This window comes from Artibeus jamaicensis, unplaced genomic scaffold, assembly GCF_021234435.1.
Source record: "Artibeus jamaicensis isolate MK-2021 breed Jamaican fruit bat unplaced genomic scaffold, CSHL_Jam_final contig_1015, whole genome shotgun sequence".
NCBI classification, from domain to species: domain Eukaryota; kingdom Metazoa; phylum Chordata; class Mammalia; order Chiroptera; family Phyllostomidae; genus Artibeus; species Artibeus jamaicensis.
In genome coordinates, this window is record NW_026521194.1 from 4,800,429 (window position 1) to 4,812,960 (window position 12,532).

Here is a 12,532-nt window from a genome sequence, read left to right on the forward strand (position 1 = left end):
AAGTACCAAAAATTCTCAGATGTCAAACAGAGGAGAGGGAAAGTTGGAAGAAGTGTTGAGAAGAAGGTGGAAATCAGATGCCTGGGAAGACCAGCTCCTCCTCACATCCTCCCACGTCTCTTCAAGCCTGACAGTTCACTTTTACCTTAGTTTTGTAATAAAGTAACTCTGAAACTTGACAGTTTTGCAGACAGGCAGGGACTTTTCACTTTGGATGAACTGAGTAAGCCTGATGGGGTCATGCAGCAGGCAGTCTGCAATCTCTTTGAACATAGTGTATCTGTTAGTACGTCTCCGGCTGCTAGGAAGAGAAAACTTCAGCTGAGCACTTGAAAGAAGATTTGTTGTCTCACAGAACAAAGAATCCAAGGTAGGTGTCTCCATGGGTTGGTAACGGAGGAGCTGGGTAATGTCATGGGGAACCCAGGTCCTTTTCATTGGTCTACCCTACCATCTTCAGAAGGGAGGTTTACCCTCCAGCTCACTCACCTCAGGGCTGCAGGATGGCTGCTCAGCTCCATACATCACATCCTGATTCGACAGCTTCCAATGAAAGAATAGGTAATATCTTGCCTTGAACATATGACCAGCCCTAAAATAATCACTAGAAAGGGAAAAGGATTACTATGAAAGGCTAAGGCTGATTGAGATTCACCCCGGGACTGAGGCTTCAGCCATCATCCTTGAGCATATTACATAGAAGAGGGTGTACATGAGGCAAGAAAGGATCGGAGGATGGATGCTGGAGGGACAACCAACAGTGTGGCTACAAGTGTGCTAATATTATAGTGGGGCTTGTTGGGATTGAGTGAAATTATTGTATGTTTTCTTTTTATTAAAAAAGTATGATCTCTTGTTAGTATGCACTGTTAACAGCTCTGTTCTCCCCAAACGTATTTTTCTTAATTATTTTTTCTGATGCATTTATCTGTCAGTGTGAGTAAACAGATATTAAAAAAAAAACAGGGTCCAGCACAAATAATGACCCCTTTTTATTACAATATCTTTTATTACAAAATCATAAGCATGTAATTCTATAGCATATAACATAACACTATCACACTCAAGCACACCATATGACATTTTAGGAGAAATGTTCAGATTAGAGCTATAAATTATTATACCCATATTATTACCATACCAGCTACACTCAAGCAGGTCTTACTTCTGCCAGACCCTGCATTATCCTGACCATAAATGAAGAATTGTGGTAAAAGTAATCAATAGTTTTTAATGAAACCAATACCATTTCTATTTAAGAAAAATTTTCAGGTAATCCTGATGTAGTCTATTTACGATTTGTAACTTTTTTGGAAAGTTTTTTTCATTGTTATTCTATTACAATTGTCCCAATTTTTCCCCTTTGCCCTCCTCTGCCCAGCCCACCCAGCCCTCCCACAGTCCATCCCCACACCGCTGCACACGTCCGTGGGTCATTCATCCATGGTCTTTGTCTAGTCCCTTCCCCTTCTTTCCACCATTATGCTCTTTCCCTGTCCCCTGTGGATGCTGTCAGTCTGTTCTGTGTTTTCATGTCTCTGGCTCTATTTTGCTTATTAGTTTATTTTGTAACTTTTAAATGACATGAACAAGCATATCGAAGCTACTAAAATAAAAATATGTAATGGGCTTGTTTGTGTGGTTGTCTATCCCAGTTGACTGTCAGCTCCTTAGAAGCCAAGACTCCCCTAAGAAGTGTTTGTGTTACTCAATGCATGTATATCATATTGCTTCTCACACAGCATGAACTCAACCACTCTGTGGACCATGGCACCGATTTGCATCAAGAATGCAACATTTATTAGAGGAAGTGAATGAAAGGTGAGAGTCCATATTTTCTTCTGGTTGACAGAAGGATGACAAAAGAGGCCATTTCATTTTTTGCTGTGTGACCTTTGCAGGTAAACAGTCTCCTGATAACTCCTGCATATTTGAAAAGAAGAGGGCCAGTGGTACTTGACTTCTGCAGCCTGCAGGATGGGCATCCTCTTCACTTCTTGCTCATTGTCTCAAGCTCCCTCTTTTACAATATTTGTGATGTTCTTATTCTGGTTGTTGGACCGCCCCCTGTTGGGCTTGAATATGTTCAATATTCAGGTGAGTAAAAGTAAAATTTTACCATTTCTTATAAAATTAAAATAAGTGATGAAGAAATATCCGCACACCAGACTGAGGACCCTTGTTCTCTTAGAGTGATAGATGGAAGAATCTAGTTAACCTTTCCAGTCATTGCCAACTAGAGTCTCTGTCAGTTTTCTAGCTCTTAATTTTGTTTATACTTAAAAAACTTTAACATGCATTTCCTTCGTTGGGCATTGAGAATGTGAAATGAATTTAACATTAATGATTTTTTCTTTACCTTGGTCAAAAACAGAGCAGCAATTAAGAGCAGTCTCGAAACTTGGAAACAAATTAGCAGCATTTTAGCAATTAGCATTACAAGATCTCTTGCTTCTGAGATCCCCTGCAGCAAAGAGTTAAGGTTTAAATGCTTTAAAATTCAATAGTGGTTAATACGGCAGTGTTAAGATTCTCATTTCATGCCCTCGGATTTTTCTGATGTAATTTTTCAATTATTTCAGCCACTTTAAAGAGTTGGGTTTCTAATTTCACTGCAATTTTAGGTGACTATTTTAACACCTTCACTTGGTTTTTGTGATCATGCCATAAGCTGCCTTGAGATACTGTCACATTTTCAAACTAAAATGCTAGAAGCGGAGACCCTAAATTTCCTCCATATCTTAAAAAAGTACAAATTCCCCTGGCCTCTTTTGTCATCCTTCTGTCAACCAGAAGAAAATATGGACTCTCACCTTTCATTCACTTCCTCTAATAAATGTTGCATTCTTGATGCAAATCGGTGCCATGGTCCACAAAGTGGTTGAGCTCATGCTGTGTGAGAAGCAATATGATATACATGCATTGAGTAACACAAACACTTCTTAGGGGAGTCTTGGCTTCTAAGGAGCTGACAGTCAACTGGGACAGACAACCACACAAACGAACAACAATACAGGTGAGATTAATAGTGGAAACAAGACAACAAAGACTTAGGTGTATGTCCTTAACCTCGAAGGGAGTGTCAGGCAAGGCTTGTGTTGGGGGAGGTCATCGGGAGGACACGGCTGCCTGTTGACTGGAGGGCTAGGCCTGGGCAGTTGGAGGCTCTCCAACCTGACCCTCGCCCTAGGAATGTACACTCTGCCCACGATTTTCACACTAGGAGCTGTTTTAAGAGTTGTAGTCCTGAGAGAGTGAGGTGCTAGGGGACTGAATTCCATTAAGGCCTTTCTATAAACTTTTAAGATTCTGGTGGGTGAGCATGGAGGTCTACTTGTCTCGTAGCTACCCAGGCCACGCCTCCTAAGTTCCCCTGTTTATTACACCTGCCACCTACCAATCTGGGGTGGTCGGCCTCTTTCTTCTGTTCCGTCTTGCCTTTCCTGTGTGTGCGCAGTGGGGGGAGGTATAATTTGAATTTCACTGGGGGAAATCCCAAGGGTGGGAACCAGCAGTTTGTTAAGGGAGTAAGATCTGAGTTGAGTCTTGAAGAAAGTGTAAAAGAGCTTGCCAAGCAAAAGAAGGGGCCAAGGGCACCTAGAGCAACCTAATCAGTTATTTATTTAGGGTGTCTTTCCTGACACTGAGAGACATTTTGTCGGGGAAAGAATTCTGGGAGTACATCTCTCAGCATTACTTGTGTTTGTTTTTATCAGCTCATTTCCCCCTCTTCATCACTTTCCTTCCTCCTCCCCATGGAAGCAAGTTCTTTAGGAAAGAGCTCTTTAAGGTGATTTTCCCCATGCATTTATTTTTTGCTGTGTGATCTTTGCAAGTAAACAGTCTCCTGATAACTCCTGCATATTTGAAAAGAAGAGGGCCAGTGGTGCTTGACTTCTGCAGCCTGCAGGATGGGCATCCTCTTCACTTCTTGCTCATTGTCTCAAGCTCCCTCTTTTACAATATTTGTGATGTTCTTATTCTGGTTGTTCGACCGCCCCCCGTGCCCACCCCTTTGAGTATATTGTCTGTGATTCCTGAGCCTCATGAACTTGTTAGAGTCTTCCAAGGCCATGCACTGAGTTTTGATGTTTTAAAAAAGAACTGTTTTTGTCCTTTTCCTACATTATATGTTTTGGGGGAGTTTTTTCCTCCATGTGGGGTTCTGCTCATCTAAACAATATGCAAATGTATTCTGTTTGTTCTTTGATCCCTGGCAATACAGCCAAGTCTTTTTTTTGTTAATTTGAAGTTAGATTGTATCTCTCCTTCAAAGCAGTTGACTTTCTGTTTTAAGGAAATAGGATTCCACTCCCACAACAGATACAGTCAAGAACTCGTCAGTCTCAGCCAGTTGTACAGAAAGAAGGAGGCGGGTCTGTGGATGTTCTCCAAAGGTCATAGAAAGATTAGTTGAATGTTTTTTTCCAAGTTTGTGCTCTTTCCTCCTGTGGGCTCCTGAATTATCTGCACTTACCTGTAGGAGAGAGACAGGGACATTTACTTCCCTGGGAAGACTTTTTCTTAGTCCTTTGTTTAGTTAAGACTCTACCACATCTTTCATAAACACTGCACCTAAAGATAAGGAGGCTATAGGACCTGCTAATGGAGTCACATCTTGTGTAAAGTAAGCAAGCTGTGACCTTGAAAATGATACTTAACTTTTTTTCTTGCATCGTTTGATCATCTGATCATTCAGCCTAAAATGGGCAAGCCAATCTGGAAAATTCCAGAATGTTCTCTGGGATTCATTTGCTTAGACTCTTCTGAGAATAGTAGGAAAACTGTCTTGTAAGCTCATCTTCTTGAGCTATGGTTCTTCAGAAGAAGTGGTTAGAACATGTTGGATTATCCTATGTTCAAACAGATATGCCTTTATTTTTCACCTGCTTTATTTATTTATTTAGCCAGGGGAAGGGAGGGAGAAAGAGTGGGAGGGAACCATCCCTGTGTGGTTGCCTTTTGTGCGCTCCCTCTGAGGAGGTCCCAGCTTTGTTGAGACAAATAACACTTAATTAGGTGAGGGTTTGGAATAATGCCATGCTAATTTTTCAAGAGAGTAACTCAAATCTTTAATCAATACTAGAAGAGATTTTGTTATTAAAATGAGTGGGAAGGAGTGCTCCTATGCTTGAGCAGAGGAGACACTCAGCAGATGGCTGCTTAAGTGGAATAAGGGCTTCGTGGGGAGTCAAGCTTCATTGTAGAGGCCTTGCTGAATGAGAGCCTAGTCCGAGGATGTGTACATACCACTCAACATGGGATTGCACTGATGCATTTGTACTTTCGTATTAAACCAACTATATACAGGTTTTTTAAGACAGCTCATCCTTCTTTTTATGTCTTAGAGATCTTGTCTGTATTTGCATTTGGCTCAAACATATAAAAAGTATAAATTGAAAGCATGCCTAAATCAAGTTATTCAGGTTCATTACTAATTTTTTTTACTGAGGTTAAGGTAGTTATTAGTAGCAGAGTACTGATCAGATTTGTTAGGATGATTTGGTTCAAAGTGATCAACATCTCTACATAAAGTTAGATCTTTAAAAGTAATCCATCTATCCTATTTTGTGTGTGTATGTGTGATATCTTACATTTTAAAGACTACAGGATACAATAATAAAAGATATTTTTTCATTGTTTATTGCAAAAATTATCTACATAGTATAGAAACACTAGACTATAATAAACACTTTTATTCCTAGCTGCTTTAGTACACATCCATTTGAGCAGTCTAAAGAAGGAAACATTCCAGAACTTACAAAGAGAAAGCTGAAGTGTTACTAATTCTTTGCTCAGAAACTCAACTCATAACCTTGCAAACCATATCTGTTACCACCTAGAATAATAGTCTCAGGCTCAGAAGGTCAGTCTTAGGTTTGTCATTAATTTCAATATCTCCTCCAAGAAAACACTGAATAGTTTGATTTTGACTGATTGCAAACCTCTCTAAGCATTCTTAAAATACCAATTCGCCATCTCATTTCCTTATTTGTTTTCCTAGCCCTAGTTCATACCTTGACTGTCTGGTAGGTAAACCATTGTTATGATCTGCTAAATAATCCTGTACCTCTTGCAAATGAAAGTTGCCTGATGTACTCTAATGTAATAGGCATTTTATCTTGTTCACTACCATATGCCTAACACCTAGAATAATACTGTACTTAGTTGGCACTCAACATGTTAGTTGAGTAAAAGGACATCTAATTAATTAAGATAATCTGAGTAAAAAGATATCTAATAATGATAATCCCTTTTCTATCCTACTCCAACACCAGACTTTAATGTTTCCTTATTTTATTTATGTAATTAAGTCCTTGGTTCAACACTGAAGGCCAAACCTGATCTAACTCCAATCTATCTAGTCTCATTCTCATCTGTGATATTCTTCACTCCAACTCAATTTCCATTCAGTTGGATCTAGGAAACCCCTCTTTCCTGAATGTGGTCTCCTACTACCTGACCTTTGCACACACCCTCCTCACTGACTGGAATGCTCTTTATCTTGCATCCACATATTAAGTGCTAACAACTTTTCAGGGCTCAGCCCAAATAGCATTTCTATGTTCCACTGCTGCTTTATACCTCATCTGGTCTTTTCACTCATATATATATGCATTTCTTTTCCCACTAGGTTGTAAACTCCACACCTTGTATATCTGTGTTTTTGACCGACTGATTCAGAGAAAACTGGAGTTGCCCAGATAAGTGTTGTTGAGTGAAATACAGGGTCCAGCAGAAGTAAGGCCTGCTTGAGTGTGGTTGGTACAGTAATAATATGGGTGAAATAATGTATAGTTTTAGTTTGAACATTTCTCCTAAAATGGCAAGTGGTGTGCTTGAGCGTGATATTGATATGTTACAGAATTACATGCTTATGATTTTATAATAAAAGGTTTTGTAATAAAAAGGGTCATTATTTGTGCTGGACACTGTATTTCCCTCCAATCTGCCCCCAGAAAATCCCCATTAAATTCAGTTCTTAAGGGGCTTTTGAGACAGTGGTTTTAATTAGAATAAGGCATTATGTATTTTTAATTTCCTAGAAAGGGTATCATATTAATTCACTAGTGAATCACTTGGGATGAGTCAGTCTGAGCAATTTTTACATCCCGAAATACTCATATAATCCAGAAACTACTGAGATTATGTATAGTAAGGGTTTTCAGTATTAAGTAATTATCGATATCACCTGGGATATTGTAAAAATACAGCTTCCTGGTGGTGCTTACTTGGTAGGTCTACAAACAGGATTAGGAAATCACATGGTTCTAGTGGCAGCCTGATTTAGAAACTAAAAGAAGACAGGATTTGAGGAAAGAAATATATTCACGAAGTATCTGGGTAAAATCAACATAAGAGAACTGAGTGCTGAAGTTGAGGGATGAAAAGGAGGCAGGTTGAAAATCCAATAAAAAGGGAAAAGAAATTTACTCCCTCACTGAATGGGGACTCTGAATGAGCCAGCCCAGGGACAGACGCAAGGGTATCATGTAAACAAGGACTTTGCTTGCACTGATGTTTCCTGGTGAGGAAGACAAATGATACAAACCCCAGAAAGAGGGGAGTACAGGGAACTTCAGCAGCAAATGGCAAGACCATCCAACTCAGTGTGTGTATGTGCAGGGAGTAAGGGGGAGGGAAGACATCCAGAGGAAATGGGACTTATGGGTAAGAGTAGGCATGAGACAGGAGCTGAGGAGGGAGAGGAGTAGAAGGCAAGCCAAGGAGGCCATTACAAGTTTGGTATATTTGAGAAAAAAGTCCATAAACACCAGAATGTGGGGACAGAGTGGAGTGGGGTTAGTGAGGAAGGAAATGTAAGACTTACTCAGTTATGTTATATGATGAATATTCTGGCTTCTAAGTGGAGGATAGATTTGGGAGGGTTCAGCAGCAGTCATCCAGGTAAGAGATGATGGTCTGAACCAGGGTGATGGTCATGAAGGCAGATAAGGTGGAGATGAGTCAGGAGGTGGATTGCAGAGGGCCTGGACCTGCTCACAGTGAGAAGATTCAGGGTTGTATCCCATGCCTGTGACTTAGACAACCACATGGATGGTCATTGTCAAAGCCAGAGAACACAGGAGGATAATATAATTTAGCACAGGGAGGGAATACAATCACTTTAGTTTTTGATTTCTTGAATTTGAGTGGCCCACTGGGCATCACGTCAAGTTACTGAATATCCAATTGAATAAAGGCTACAGAATTTCAGGAAAAATGTGGGTCAGACAAACAGGGTTGAAATTTATTAGCATAACAAAATGAATAATAAAAACAAACATCTGAAGGCTTACTAGATATAGGCATTGCATTGAGCACTTTGTATTGATTATTTCTGTCCCCTCAATAGTCCTGTGAGGTAGAGACTACTATCTTTCTTATATAGATGTGGAAATTGAAGCTTACCAAAGTTAAGAAACTTGCCCAACTCATATAACTAATGGTTGGTGTTAAAATTTGGAATTAAGCCTCGATCATCTTATTTCACAGCACAGTCATCTATAAACCACCCAGATGATCACTGAAGGCAGGAGAGTAAGTGGTATCTCTAAGGAAGTTTGTATAAGATAGAAAAAATCATGCAGGAGAAGCCAGAGATCCACAAATATTATGAAGATGGGCAGAGGACCAGGGAACACCCGAGAAGCAGGAGGAACAACCTGAGAAGCAGGAATAGATAAGGGACAACTTTTCTATTGTCATAGTCAGGAAGAAGAAATAGCTTGGGGCAGATGTAAAATTTATAGAGTTGCTTTAGAAAATTCACAGAGCTCTTGTCTGATATCAACTTTAGACAACTTTAGACATAGATTACAACCAACTTTCTGTGTAATTTTCAGGGAATGTGAGGGAGCTGTGAATGTCGGGGGATGAGGCAACATGGAAGTTTAAAATTGTTCCCCTGGGACGACATGACTGTGTGAACTGTCAGGGCATATTAGCATCCTAATTGTCAAATTGATCGATGAGCATCCCTCATGCGTGCTGCATGATTTTGCCAGCAGAAGCTAGTGGTTGTTTAAAGAAAAGGTAGATGGTAGGATTGCACTGAAGTGCAAACGTTGTTGATTGCTTATCGCACACTCACCAACCTTCTCCTTTCCTTCTTCCCAAAAGAAACCTGTTTTTGTTTAACCACTCTCCTCATATTAGACATGTTTTCCAAGGGAGGTTGGCCCATCCACCCTCTATGGAGAGTGACCCTGATTAATGTAAGCCAACCACAATTGTCTTCTTACCAATGACTGATTTGTACAAAGACACGAACATGTGATGTAATTCCAGGCATTGAGGAAGATTTCGTAGACAGGAAAATGTTTTCTTGCCTCTAAAAAGAGAAAGAAATAAGGAATGGTCCATTTTCTGCTTTGAGATGCTGTCATACCTGCATGACAGTATGCTTGGTGATGCTTGGTGAACTAGCCTAATGACAAGGTGACATGTGAGGATGCAGGTTTGAAAGATAAAACTTGACTTTTGATAACATAATTGAACAACCAGCCTCCTTGTTATATGACCTAACTGCCCTTCTTGTTGTTTGTGTCACTCCAAGTTGGTGCTTTTTGTTTTTGAGAATCTGGAACATTGTGCCTTGTAACATATTGGAAAGACAGTGGCCAGAAAGGCATTGAGGATATTGGCTGATCTTGCTTACAGTGATAGACCCTGAAGACTTGGATGGAAAGGGAAGGAAATGATGACAGGGGAAAGCTGATTCAGAAAAAAAGTAAGGGACTCTTGGCTGGGAAATCATAAAGAAATAGAAAAATAATGTTTTAGGAATAGTTGAGTGAGGAGGATGGAGAAACAGCAGAGAGAAGAAAAACTGAACTTATTCCAGTTCTTTGGATTTCTTAATATTGCCATTTTGAGGTTCAATTTGGCTTTCTATTTCGGTAATGTGAGCATTCCTACAAAGGAATTAATACACAATCCTGACAGCAGACATAGAAAATGCTAGAGTATCTTGTCACCTTGCATATGTTTTGGAAATGAGGAAGAAAATGGTATACTTCAAAGAACACTTGTGGGGAAGTTTACTTTTAATTCAGAGCTGCAAATTGTATCCATGCCCTTTGAAGAAGATCATAATTAGCAAGGCACACTGTTGTTTACTTTTATGCATTTAATAGCCCAAGCTTTATTCATAGATACTATAAAACAGAGTAGTTACTGGAAAGCAGAACATTTTTATCTGGGATGTATTTACTTTTAATGGAACTATCCGTGCTATTCCATATACAGTATGACTGTTCCTGACTATTCCTGCTATCCTGTTTCTTTCACTGATGCCATTTTCATAACAGTTTATTCTTCTTGGAAGAGTGCCCAATGTTTTATTCATATTTTATGTGAAACAAAGAATGCTGTGTTCAGAAGAAAGTTGCATTTTTAACGAGGGTCCTGTAACTCTACCTTGAGATATATTTTATAGCAAGCATTTCCAAGTAACCACTGCTATTTGGCTGCCTCCTTCTAATTGGCACATCTCTCACTCTATTTTTCCTCCAGAGTTTTCTGGCTTGTAAGATGGATAAGGAGGATGAGTAATTTCTCATAGACAAAATCATTCACTGCACTCTTTGGACCATCTTGAAGTCTTTTCTGAGTAACATTGTGAAGACACGTTGGCTTCCTTATTAGTCATCATTCACTTTTTATTTTTGAAGATTCATGCCTTATTGTTCACAACCCTCCACTGAGGCAGTCTATCCAATGCCCTCACCTGTCCCCTCGCCCTTCGAGTATTCAGCCGTCTATCAATAAAAAACCCCAGTATTCCTGTTAAGCTATTTTTGATGAAAAATTTCACAAGTTATCTTTCTGAGGGGTGTGACCATTTGTTTAACAAGAGAATTTATGGAGATAGAAATACCTCAGTTCAAAAGAATAAAATTAACAACAATTGAAAATAAAGCAGTATAATTAGTGTTTGGATTATGGAGCTATTTTAGTGCTCATTGACCCCACATGTCTGTAGGCTAACACAGATATGACTTAATTTGTACTATGTATAGTTGAATTCTATGCAGAAGATGACGTTATGTAAATTTTTAAAAGTTAAAAATATTTTTGCGTGTGTTTTAAAAGCTAAATCAGTCAATTTATGCTAGTCTATGCTACAGTAACAAATGATACAAATTATCATAGATTTAATTCTCAATGAATCAATTTCCATTGGGTAGGAAGTCTCTTCTAATCACTCAGTGACCTTGGGTGAGAGAAACTGTCAACATGATGTGCTTCCAGGATTACCTGGGCTGGGTGAAGACAGGGAAGCGTATCACAGCCCAGCTTTTTTCATTGTTTAGATAAAGTCTCATGACTGAGCTTAACTTCAAAGGAGATAAAGGAGTTCAATTCTATATGGGCTTGAAAGGCAAAGAGCAAGATCTATTTATTAATGAGGACTAATAACTTGCATGAAAGAAATGCATACTCATTGAAGAAATTTAAGAAGACAAAAAAAGTAAAAACAAATTATTTTAGTCTGCTCAAGCTGCAAGAGCAAAATACCATAGACTGGGTGGCTTAAACAACAAAAACTGATTTTGTCACAGTTCTGAAGTGGGGAAAGTCCAAAATGAAGGTGTGAAGTCATTTGGTTCCTGGCAAGAACTCCCTTCCTGCTTGCAGATGGGCACCTTCCTGTTACGTTCTCACCTGTCCTGTCCTCAGTGTGTGTTTGAGGGGAGGGGAGGGAGACAGAGCTCTCTTGAGTGTCTTCTTATTAGGGTAGTAGTCTCATCAGGTTAGGGGCCTCATTCTTGTGGCCTTATTTCAAATTAATTTCTTCCTAAAGACCGTACAGAGTACATTGAGAGTTAGGGCTTCAATATATACATTTTGTGGGGGCATAGTCAGTCCATTACACAAATATTGCCTATAGTTGCCATACTATGATAGTAACAAGAAGGGCTGAATAGATAGATGTAGAAACTTTTTTTCTACAAATAACTGAAATTCTGGCTCAGTTATAACAAACACTTTAATTTTAGATAGAAAGAAAGGGCATTACTCGAAAATTAAGAAAACATTTGTTTGAGTCTAGACCAAGGTGTTGACATAGAAGGCTCCTGAATTTTCCTCCTCCCACGGTTACACCGAACACACAGCTACACCTGGAGCAATCACTCTGGGAGACTTCCAGAAACTAGTTGAGTGACTCCAACAGGTTGAGACAGTGGGAAAGTATCTGCATTCAAATGATAGGAAAGGCTGAGACACAATCTCACCGAAAACCTCACCATCACAGATCTATACACATTGGGAGGGAAACCCCAACTTGCAATTTTCCCAGGGCGGGGGTGAAGGTTTTGGACCACACATCAAGCACCCCAACCTGTAACATTCCCATCTGAGGGACAGACCCTCTAAAATACCTAGCTCTATAATCCCACAGGGCATGTGTTTGAGTCTCACAGCACAAACAAGGAAGGAGACATTCAAGGACGTGAGAAGCTGCTGTGGCTATGCCCTTGGGGCTCAGTGCAACTGGGTGCAGGCTGCAGCTCACTAAGTATGC